Source organism: Haemorhous mexicanus, chromosome 4 (assembly GCF_027477595.1).
Source record: "Haemorhous mexicanus isolate bHaeMex1 chromosome 4, bHaeMex1.pri, whole genome shotgun sequence".
NCBI classification, from domain to species: Eukaryota; Metazoa; Chordata; class Aves; order Passeriformes; family Fringillidae; genus Haemorhous; species Haemorhous mexicanus.
The window spans coordinates 94,299-103,138 of record NC_082344.1 but is presented as its reverse complement, the minus strand read 5'-3'; the positions used below and the strand labels follow the sequence as shown (position 1 = coordinate 103,138).

Below are 8,840 nucleotides of genomic sequence, written 5' to 3'. Positions count from 1 at the left end.
ATAGAAATATATCATAAATACATACAGATATATATAAAATTTAAAAATATAAGAAAAAATCAGTTGTAGCAGTAGATATGATACATAATAGAAATAATAATTTAAATACTTTTTTAGAATATTATATATCTTATATGTAATCACTATTATAATGCATCAAAAGAAACGAAAGAATCATATGTGAATATAATTTTAGGAAGTAGAAATAAAAATACTTCAATGGCGTTTAAAATAAGGGGGGGTTGTATTTATTTTGTTAGAGACAGGGTTTTTATTTTGAATAATAGAAGTATTATATAAATATAAATCTAAAGAAAGAAATATACAATCGATATAGACAGATATGTATAAAAACGCAAAACATAAATAAATACAAACCATCGGAGTAGATGTAATATATTATACAAATTACTTAACGCATCAATGTCCGGTATAAAGATGCATGTGAATGTAAACATGAAACATTTAAATCTAAAATAGATTTAAATAGGGTTTTAAAGAAAGGGCGCTTGTTTCGTTCCTGTTGGGTAAGAGGCAGGTTTTCGGCGTTTATTTCAGAGGATTTTCTGGGGGATGGCAGCCGGTTTTTTGCCCGCCTTCCCCGCCCGCAGCCGAGCGCGGTCCCGCCCCCCGGACGGGCAGCGGCCGGGACGCGTCCGTGCCGAGGCCCGCGCGCGATCGCGCCCTGGGGGGCGGCTCGGCCGGGACGCGCTTGACCTTCCCAAGATGGCGGCCAAAAGGGCGGGAAAAAGGAGCACCGCGGTCTGTACACCGGACTGCCTGCCCGCCGGCCCGGCGGGATTTTCCGTGAGGTATGCAGCGCCGGGCACACGGGCCGTGGGTCAGTGGCGCCGCTGGCGGGCGGGTGGCGGGCGGGCGCCGACAGGCAATGGCACGGACGCCTCTCTCTGCCGGGGACCCGCAGCCGCCGCCGTCCCGGGACTCGGGAGAGGCTCGGCCGGGAGCCGGGTGACCTTCCCAAGATGGCGGCACGAAGGGGGGGCGCAGTCGAGGCTCGCGGTCCGTTCGCTGCGCTGCCCGCACGGCGCCCCCGTGGCGGCGCCGGCCCGTCGGGGCTTTCCGCGGTGGTTCCGGTGCGGGGCTGGCGGGCTGTGGGCTCGGCAGCGCCGCGGGCGGGCGGGTTTTGGGGGGCCGCTGACGGGCACTGGCGTGGTGGCCTCTCTTCGCCGAGGTACTCAGGGTGCATCCTGTGCTGCTGCTGGAGGGGGCTTTTGTACTGGGGAAGCTTATTTTATTTTTCCGAATGAAAATAAGCTGCCCGGTATGCCCGTGTAGGCGTCAGTAAAACGCTTGCTTTGGTAGGGAATGTAGTACTTAAAAGTAGGGGGTTTATTTGATTTAAGCGTGGATGAGTCTCCAATGACCCGATAGTCACAACAATGTCAATATTACAGCCTGGCAGGTGACTGCGTTGGAGAGAGGAGGGCGGCTGCCAGCAGGCAGCCCCCCGGGGAAAACAGGGGAGTTTCAGTGGTTTCTGGAGCCTGAGGAACAGGGAGATGTCCTGAGCTGAGCAGGAGTTAAGCGCAGTCATGCGGAGGCCTGGCTGTTACGATTGAAGGTCGCTTCGTGAATATCGATAGTTTCTGTAGGTATTTTTATATCTATAGAAAGATAAAAAGTAAAAGTAGACTATAGAGCATTGTGCAGGAGAAGAAAGAACCCTTTATGTAAGATGTGACCTGAGGGGCATCATGCCAGGCTGTCCCTTCCAGACTGGGAAGGATTCAGTGTTTTGTATGGCACGATGGAGAGTTTTGAAAAGTAAGATTTCCTCTTCGGTGCAGGTCCGATGGGTGAGGCCTGGCAGCTTGTGCACTGCCACTGTGCTACCCTGCGTGCCTCTCCTTCCCTCCCTGCTCCGCAGGCACAGCACGGGATCAGCAGGGAGAGGCGGCTCTGTCGTGGAGGATCCAGGAGCTCGGCGTGCGTGTCTGAGCCTGCAGCTGCGAGCCGCAGCAGGACCCAAGGTCTGCACACGCCTGTGTACAGGTACTCTCAGAAATGTTGACTGTCCTGACTGAGCCCTCAGGAGCTGGCAGTGCCAGCCTGGAGAACAAGAGTAACTTCCAGCCTTTTCTTTTGTCTCCGTGTCCAGTCTAATTCCTGCTGGGCCTTTGCCCATCATGGTGTGAAATGCTTCAGGGAATAAAGGGGGGGAAAAAAGCGGGGGGAAAAGAAAAAAAGATCAAACAGTGGTCTAAACCTCAGGAGGAAGAAGACATCTGTCAGGACACACTCTTAAGAGAAATGGGATAAAGAATACTTGTTTACTAAATCTTTCGTATCTGTAGCTAGTTCAAAGACAGTCAAAGCCAGTCCTTCCCGTGAGAAGGGCAAAAGAAGAACAGAGAAGCCCTCAGCCTAAGGCATTGGAAGCAGCAGCAGCAGCTTTGTGTACTCTGGTGTGGCAGGCATTCCTGGGTTGGCTTTTTTTCTTTTGCATCTAGCACCGGTAGAGGAAAGTTCTTTGCAAGGTGATCGTTCCAGCCTTGTATTGAAATGTGAGCAAAGAGGAGCTTCCTCAGTTGGATTTGGGTTTATTCACGGCACTTGTAAACAGAGTTAAGGTGAAGATAACACGGGCAGGGAGTGTGCCGTGGGTTACCACAAGCGATAAAGGATTTTGGGACGGTGACAAGGCAGTTTCCCCTTCAACGTATTGTTTTATTTTTTCTAGAAGAATGATGCGAGAACAGAAAAGTTGCAATGGCATTGCAGTTCCCTGCACAGAAAATAGCCAGGGAGGTGAAGCCCGGCCAAGTGGTGCCGTTTGACTGCGCCCCGACTGGGAGCATCAGGTGAGTGACGAGGACTGAGCCGCTCCCCCCCTTTAGCAAGCACAGCAGCAGTGTCAAGCCGGATCACCCTTTTCCAGACCGCTGGCATGTGCTTGGGGACAATAACCTGTACTTTTCACAGCCAGGTCTTCTGAGCCACAGCACCTCCTGCTCTGCGGTGGCCACTGCTCACTGATCCCAGTGAAAACAAACTTGTGTACAGGCACTCTGCAAAATTCCCACCTTAGATGCCACTGAAGCGCAGCTTTGGCTTTCGGGCATCTCCCCCGCAGGCCGTCCCTTGTGTCGTTTCCGCAGAGGATTCCTTGTTAGTTAATGACTTCGTTTTGTTTTTAATTTCCAAAGAATATCAGTTGACTTTTACAGCTTCTTCAGTGCTCCCCAAGCTTCATGCCACACCTAAATGCTCATCTTCGCTGCCTGAAGGTCCTTTCTGACCTGAACGATTCTATGACTTTGGTCCGTACTTCAGCTTAAGGGAAAAGCTGCACGTTGATTGGGTTTTGGAGAAAAAGATTTGAACGTCCAGCTGTGAATTGATCTTGTGTTTTGTCTTCCAGGTTCATTCCCATTGTGATCTGCAAATGGCAAATCAGGGTTGCTCTTTGTTAAAACCAAAAGCGCTCTCAGAATGTTGATGGAGGTGATGATTGCAGGGGCGATGCTTCTGAAGAATAGCTCCCCCATCTTCCCCAGGGCCTGGGCAGAGAGAGGTGGAGCTCGGAGTCCCCCCAGTCCTCCCGCGGGTGCTGGCGTCTGCAGCGCCATCGGGACGGGATCCACGGCGCAGCTCCCTCCTCCAGAGGCCGAAGGCTCAGCCTCCAGTTTCGTGCAGGGTGATCACCTTTCCAAGGCAATACAAGCACTTCCCAAGAGCAGCTGGTGAAGATGGCGCAGAAGCAAGGACAAGGGTGCAGTGAAAAGTTTGGTGCATCGATCCAGCTTCCGGACATGGTAGGGAAGACACACCGTTTGCTAAAACACCAAACACGGTACTTTTCATTCTTTGTGTTTTTCTGTGCCCCCATTGTGATCACCCCTGGAAGTATTATTTTCGAAAAACATATCTAGGAGAGAAATCGTAACCTGCTTTGCGTCCTTCTGCCTGGAAGGGTTGTGACACAGGGAAGTGAGGAAGGGGCTGGCCGGGGTCAGCCTCTGCTGAGCCTCAGCTCTGGCTGCTGCTCCTGCTTCCCGGGTACACCCAAAAGCTGTCATGATCAAAAGAGCAGGCAGCCCTTCTGTCCTGAGTCACAGGGGGCCATTTCTTCCTGAGTGACTCAAGATGGGAAATCATTCTTGGAGCTTCAAAAGAAAAAAAAAAAAACCTCACGCAATCATTTGTAAGTGTGTATATATACACATAGATTTCCTTCAATGAAGAAGAAAATCTTAGAAATATCATGTCACGTCTGGCTTCCTAGAGAAAATCCTTATCTCTGGGCTTCTGAAATCAAATGTCTGTGCATTTATAGAGCATTTCCCCTCTTTTTATGCCTCCCACAGTGATCTTCTACCCTGCCCCATGGCAAGAAGAGTTTGGTGATTTTGCTGCTCTGCTCTCTCAAGGGTGTTGCAGGCTGCGTAGCAGGGAGTGAAGCCCTTGTCGCTGCTCATCAGACACTTTCCTACAGAATTCTCCCTGCAGTGATAAAATTAGACTTGTGTTAGTGAGCTGCCAAGTAGAGCAGGTAACATTGGACAAGAATGGTTTCTGAGCTGCTGTTCACTAGCACGTGTTTCCCCTTTCCAGCGCGGTGCTGCCGCCCAAGAAAGGATTTTTGTGGGTCAGCCAGATGTGCTCCTGCCTCCCACTGAGGCTCTGAGATGGAGCCGAGTTTGCATTCCAGTTTATTGCAACAGAGGGTCACGGGAAATTTCCTCAGCTAGCTCAGGCACAGAGCCATGGAAGCAAGTAAGCCTGAGCTCCTGCGTGCTTGCTGTGAGCCTTGGGACGAGTGTGCATCATTGCAGGCTTGGAATTTATTGAAATGGGCTAAGGAAACCGGCTCTGGGGGGGGAGGGAGGGAGGGAGGGAGGGAGGGAGGGGAAATCCTCTCTTCACATGTGCCAATCCTTCTCTGAAACTCACCCCGGCAGGACAGCACGAAGACTGAACGTGTAAGAAGATGTGGGGTGCAATGGAGAACCTGGCAGGAGCATCCGACGCACACGTGCACGAGTTTTGCTTTTTGCTTGGATTGAAACTCAAAAGTTGTAAGGAATTTGGGAATGAGATGGGACGTTTCAGAAGAAGAGGAAGGAGGAGAAGAAGTTGTTGTTACAGTGTTACAGTCCTGGCAAAATCCTTTGTTCTAGCTAATAAAAGAAGTTAGTTAAAAAAAAAAAATTAAAAAAAAAAAAAAAAGTGTTTTTTTTTTTTCTTGAATATTATATTCGTTGGTGGTGTATGGTGTGTTGCTTTATTTCTTGGTATTATTAAACCTCTGTCATTGTTTTCTTTTTGAGTGAGGCTAACTTTATGGATGGGTTGGTTTGTATTTGAGTAGGATTAATTTCAGTAGGTTTCTTTAATAGACTTGGGATATTGTTGGGATTTTGGTTTTGTTTATTGGAGGTATAAACAGAGAGATTTGGTAGGGCTAGCTCGGCTGCTGGAGTTTTGGGTGTTAATTTATTAGATGGCTTTTGTTAAAAGCCGTTTTAAAATTGTTGAAAGTTTTCTTAAAAAGGTCGTGGTTTAAAGGTGGTTTTTAAGAATTGATTGTATTGTTTTATGCTGTTTGTAGCTGGTGTACGAGAAGGGATATGGTGTACTTCTTGAGTGTTACGGTTTTAGCTTTCCCAAGTTCCGATTTATTTCTGGTGTGATGGGTTTTGTTTAGTTTTATCTTTGGGGACAGGGGCATTTTTATGGTGGGTTTTTATAGGCAACATTTTTTAAAATTTGGGTAGTGGTATTTTTAGTATTTTAATAGTTTAGATTTTTTATTTGTATGCTTTTAATTAGTTTTTTTTTAATTTTTAAGATAATTGTTCTAGATTATTTGTTCTTATTTGTGAGTTAGCATAAAGGTGGAGCTTTGGGGGCTTTTTGTAGTAATGTTTAGGGTCAGTTGCACAGTTTTGAGTTCAGTGAGTCGGTTTGATTTATTTTTTCATGGGTTTTTGTTTTTATTAGCAGTTATTTCATTTTCAATGTGTGTTTGAGTTTTTTGGGTTTCTGAGATACTGGTTTGGGAGGAAGTTTAGGATTGGAATGGATGGGGGGGTTTGGGCTAGTTATAGAGGGGTTTTAAAATTTATTTCCAGTTGGGTTTCTGTGAGTTTTTAATGGGGTGAAATGTAGTGGGGCCTTTGTTCTTTGTTAGTAGCAGAAATAGGTTTTGTTTGGATGTGCTGCGATGGGACGAGCGTGCCCTGCGCGCCGGCGCTGACCGAGGCGCGTCGGGATTTCTGTGGTTCTGACGGGTCAGGTGAGTGAGTTGATATGGTTTGCTAGACAGGTCAAAAGAGAAATAAAAATAAATTTGAAAGGAAATCTAAAACTATAACTGTAAACATAAACATGGAAAACAGATAAATATATAAAACTATCATATAATGTATGTTATTGTGACATACTATAATATATGGAAAATAGAGTCCAATATATATACACAAATGTATATAAGTAGAGATTGTAAATATAAAAATATTCACTATAGTTTAAAAGAAATTGGGGATTTTTTTTTTGTTTTTATTAGGTTATAGGCTGGGTTCTTTTATAAATAGTAGAAATATAAATAATATAAAACTATAAATCCAACTATACAAATATATATCTACTGATACCTATAAATATTTAATATAACTATATATAAGTAATATAAATATATAGTTTAAAGACAGATCTGTTCTTCAAGGCATTCTCTATACTAGATAATCTATAAATATAGTAAAAAATAGAAATGTACATGTGAATATAATGATGAAAAATAAAATTATTTTTAAACTTTTAAATACGGTTTAACTGAAGGGGTGTCTTTGGTTTTTATTTGGTTAGAGACAGGGGCTTTATTTTAAACAAGGCAAGTATTATAGAAATGTAAATCGAAATATAGAAATATATTATAAATATATAAAGATATATAACTATAATTAAACTCTAAATGTAAACCTAAATATAAATATGTGTAAGTAATGTGAAGAGATGTAATCTAGAATATCAATAACATTATAGGGCAATTGAAATTATAAATATAAATGGGAAAATCAATACAAAAAATATTACTATAAAAAATATAATTTAAAAGAAAGGTCTTTTTTTATTTGGTGTGAGGCAGGGTTTTTATTTTAAATAATATGAATATAGATATTATTGTTTGATATTTCTAAATATAAAAATATAGAAAGAAGATATGAAAATACAGATATAGAAATATAAGCTAGAAATATATATAAATAATAGGAAGAGGTGTAATATAGAACACAAATGACACCATACATTAAGATATATACGAGTATAAATATGAAAAATAAAATAAAAACTAATGAAATACATTTTAAAGGAAAGGGGTTCTTTTTGGCTTTTGTTTGGGTAAAGGCAGGGGTTTAATTAGAAATAATGTAAGTGTTACAGAAGTAAAAATCTTAACCCGAAATATCTAATCAGTATATAAAAACATGTATAAAACCATAGAAATAAACCTAAGTAATGGGAACAGATGAAATCTAGAAATTCAATTTCTATCTAAATAGAAATTTGTAAGTATAAATTGTTAAATTACATTATACACCAATATATACATGATAGATATAAATGTGAATATAAATATGAAAAAATATAAAAAGTAAAATAGATACTGTTTTAAAGGAATGTTCGGGTTTGGGCTGGTTTTTGGGGGTTTTTTTGTTTTGTGTTTTTCTTTTTGTTTCTTATTGGGTGAGAGGCAGGGTTTAATTTCTTCCGGCTTATTTTTTGGCATTTCTTTCAGAGGAGTTTTCGGCGGGGGCCGCCCCTGTTCTCTCTCGCCGCCTTCCCTGCCCGCAGCCCCAAGGCGCGCGGCTGCCCCCGGCTGGGGCGCGCGGCGGTGCTGCCGCCTTGTGGGCAGAGCGCGGTACTGCAGCCCGGCACGGGCAGGCGTCCCCGCTGCCGCCATGTTGGGAGTGGCGTGCGGCGGGTGTCGCGGAGCCGCTTGACCTTCTCAAGGTGGCGGCCAAAAGGGCGGGAAAGTTGAAGACCCGCGGTCCGTCTAACCGAACTGCCTGCACGGCACCCCGGCGCCAGGGCGGCCCCGGCAGGATTTTCTGTGGCGTTTCATGTGTCCCGGAGGCGGGCTGTCGGCTCAGCGGCGCGGTGGGCGGGCGCTTTTCGGCGGGTTTCTGACAGGCATCTGCGTAAACGCCTCTCTCTGCTGCTGGGTCTTCTCGCGGCCGCCATGTTGAGAGTGGCGTGTCGCGAATGTCGCGGACTTTCTCTGACCTTCTCAAGATGGCGGTGAAAAAGAAGGCCCCGCGGTCGGTCTAACCGGACTGCCTGCACAGCACCCTGACGCCTGCGCGGCCACGGCGGGATTTTTTGTGGCGTATCAAGTGCCTCGGACGCGGGCTGTGAGCTCAGGTGAGTCGCGGACGGTTGTAATTTGGCGTGTTTCTGACAGGCATCTGCGTAAACGCCTCACGGTGGGGGGGGGGGGGGTCCTCGTTTGGCCGCCATGTTGGGAGTGGAGTGTCGCGGATGTCGCGGACTCGCTTGACCTTCTCAAGGTGGCGGCATAAAGGGCGGGAAAATCGAAGAGCGCCCCTCCCGGTAAGTCTGCCGCCTTGTGGACAGAGAGCGGTACTGCAGCCCCCCCGAGCCAGCGCCCTGCCCATCCCCAGGCGTTGGAAGCGACCGCAAAAAGGGCGGTAGAGGGATAGAGATCTGTACAAAGAGATAGAAATAGGGATCGTAAACAGAAAAATATTTAAATGTCGTTTAAAATAAATTGGGGCTTTTTTGGTTTTTATTAGGTTATAGGCTGGAGTTTTTGAAAAGGATTATAAATATAAATAATATAAAAATATAAATCCGAC

General features: G+C 45.1%; 1 long non-coding RNA gene across 1 annotated transcript; it reads left to right on the top strand.

Moving 5' to 3' along the window:
- Positions 1-3,287: 3,287 nt before the first annotated feature.
- LOC132326888 (uncharacterized) lies at positions 3,288-5,193 on the top strand. Its single transcript, XR_009486351.1, has 2 exons — positions 3,288-4,737; positions 4,923-5,193. It is a non-coding gene; the product is annotated as an uncharacterized LOC132326888 (long non-coding RNA).
- Positions 5,194-8,840: the final 3,647 nt, after the last annotated feature.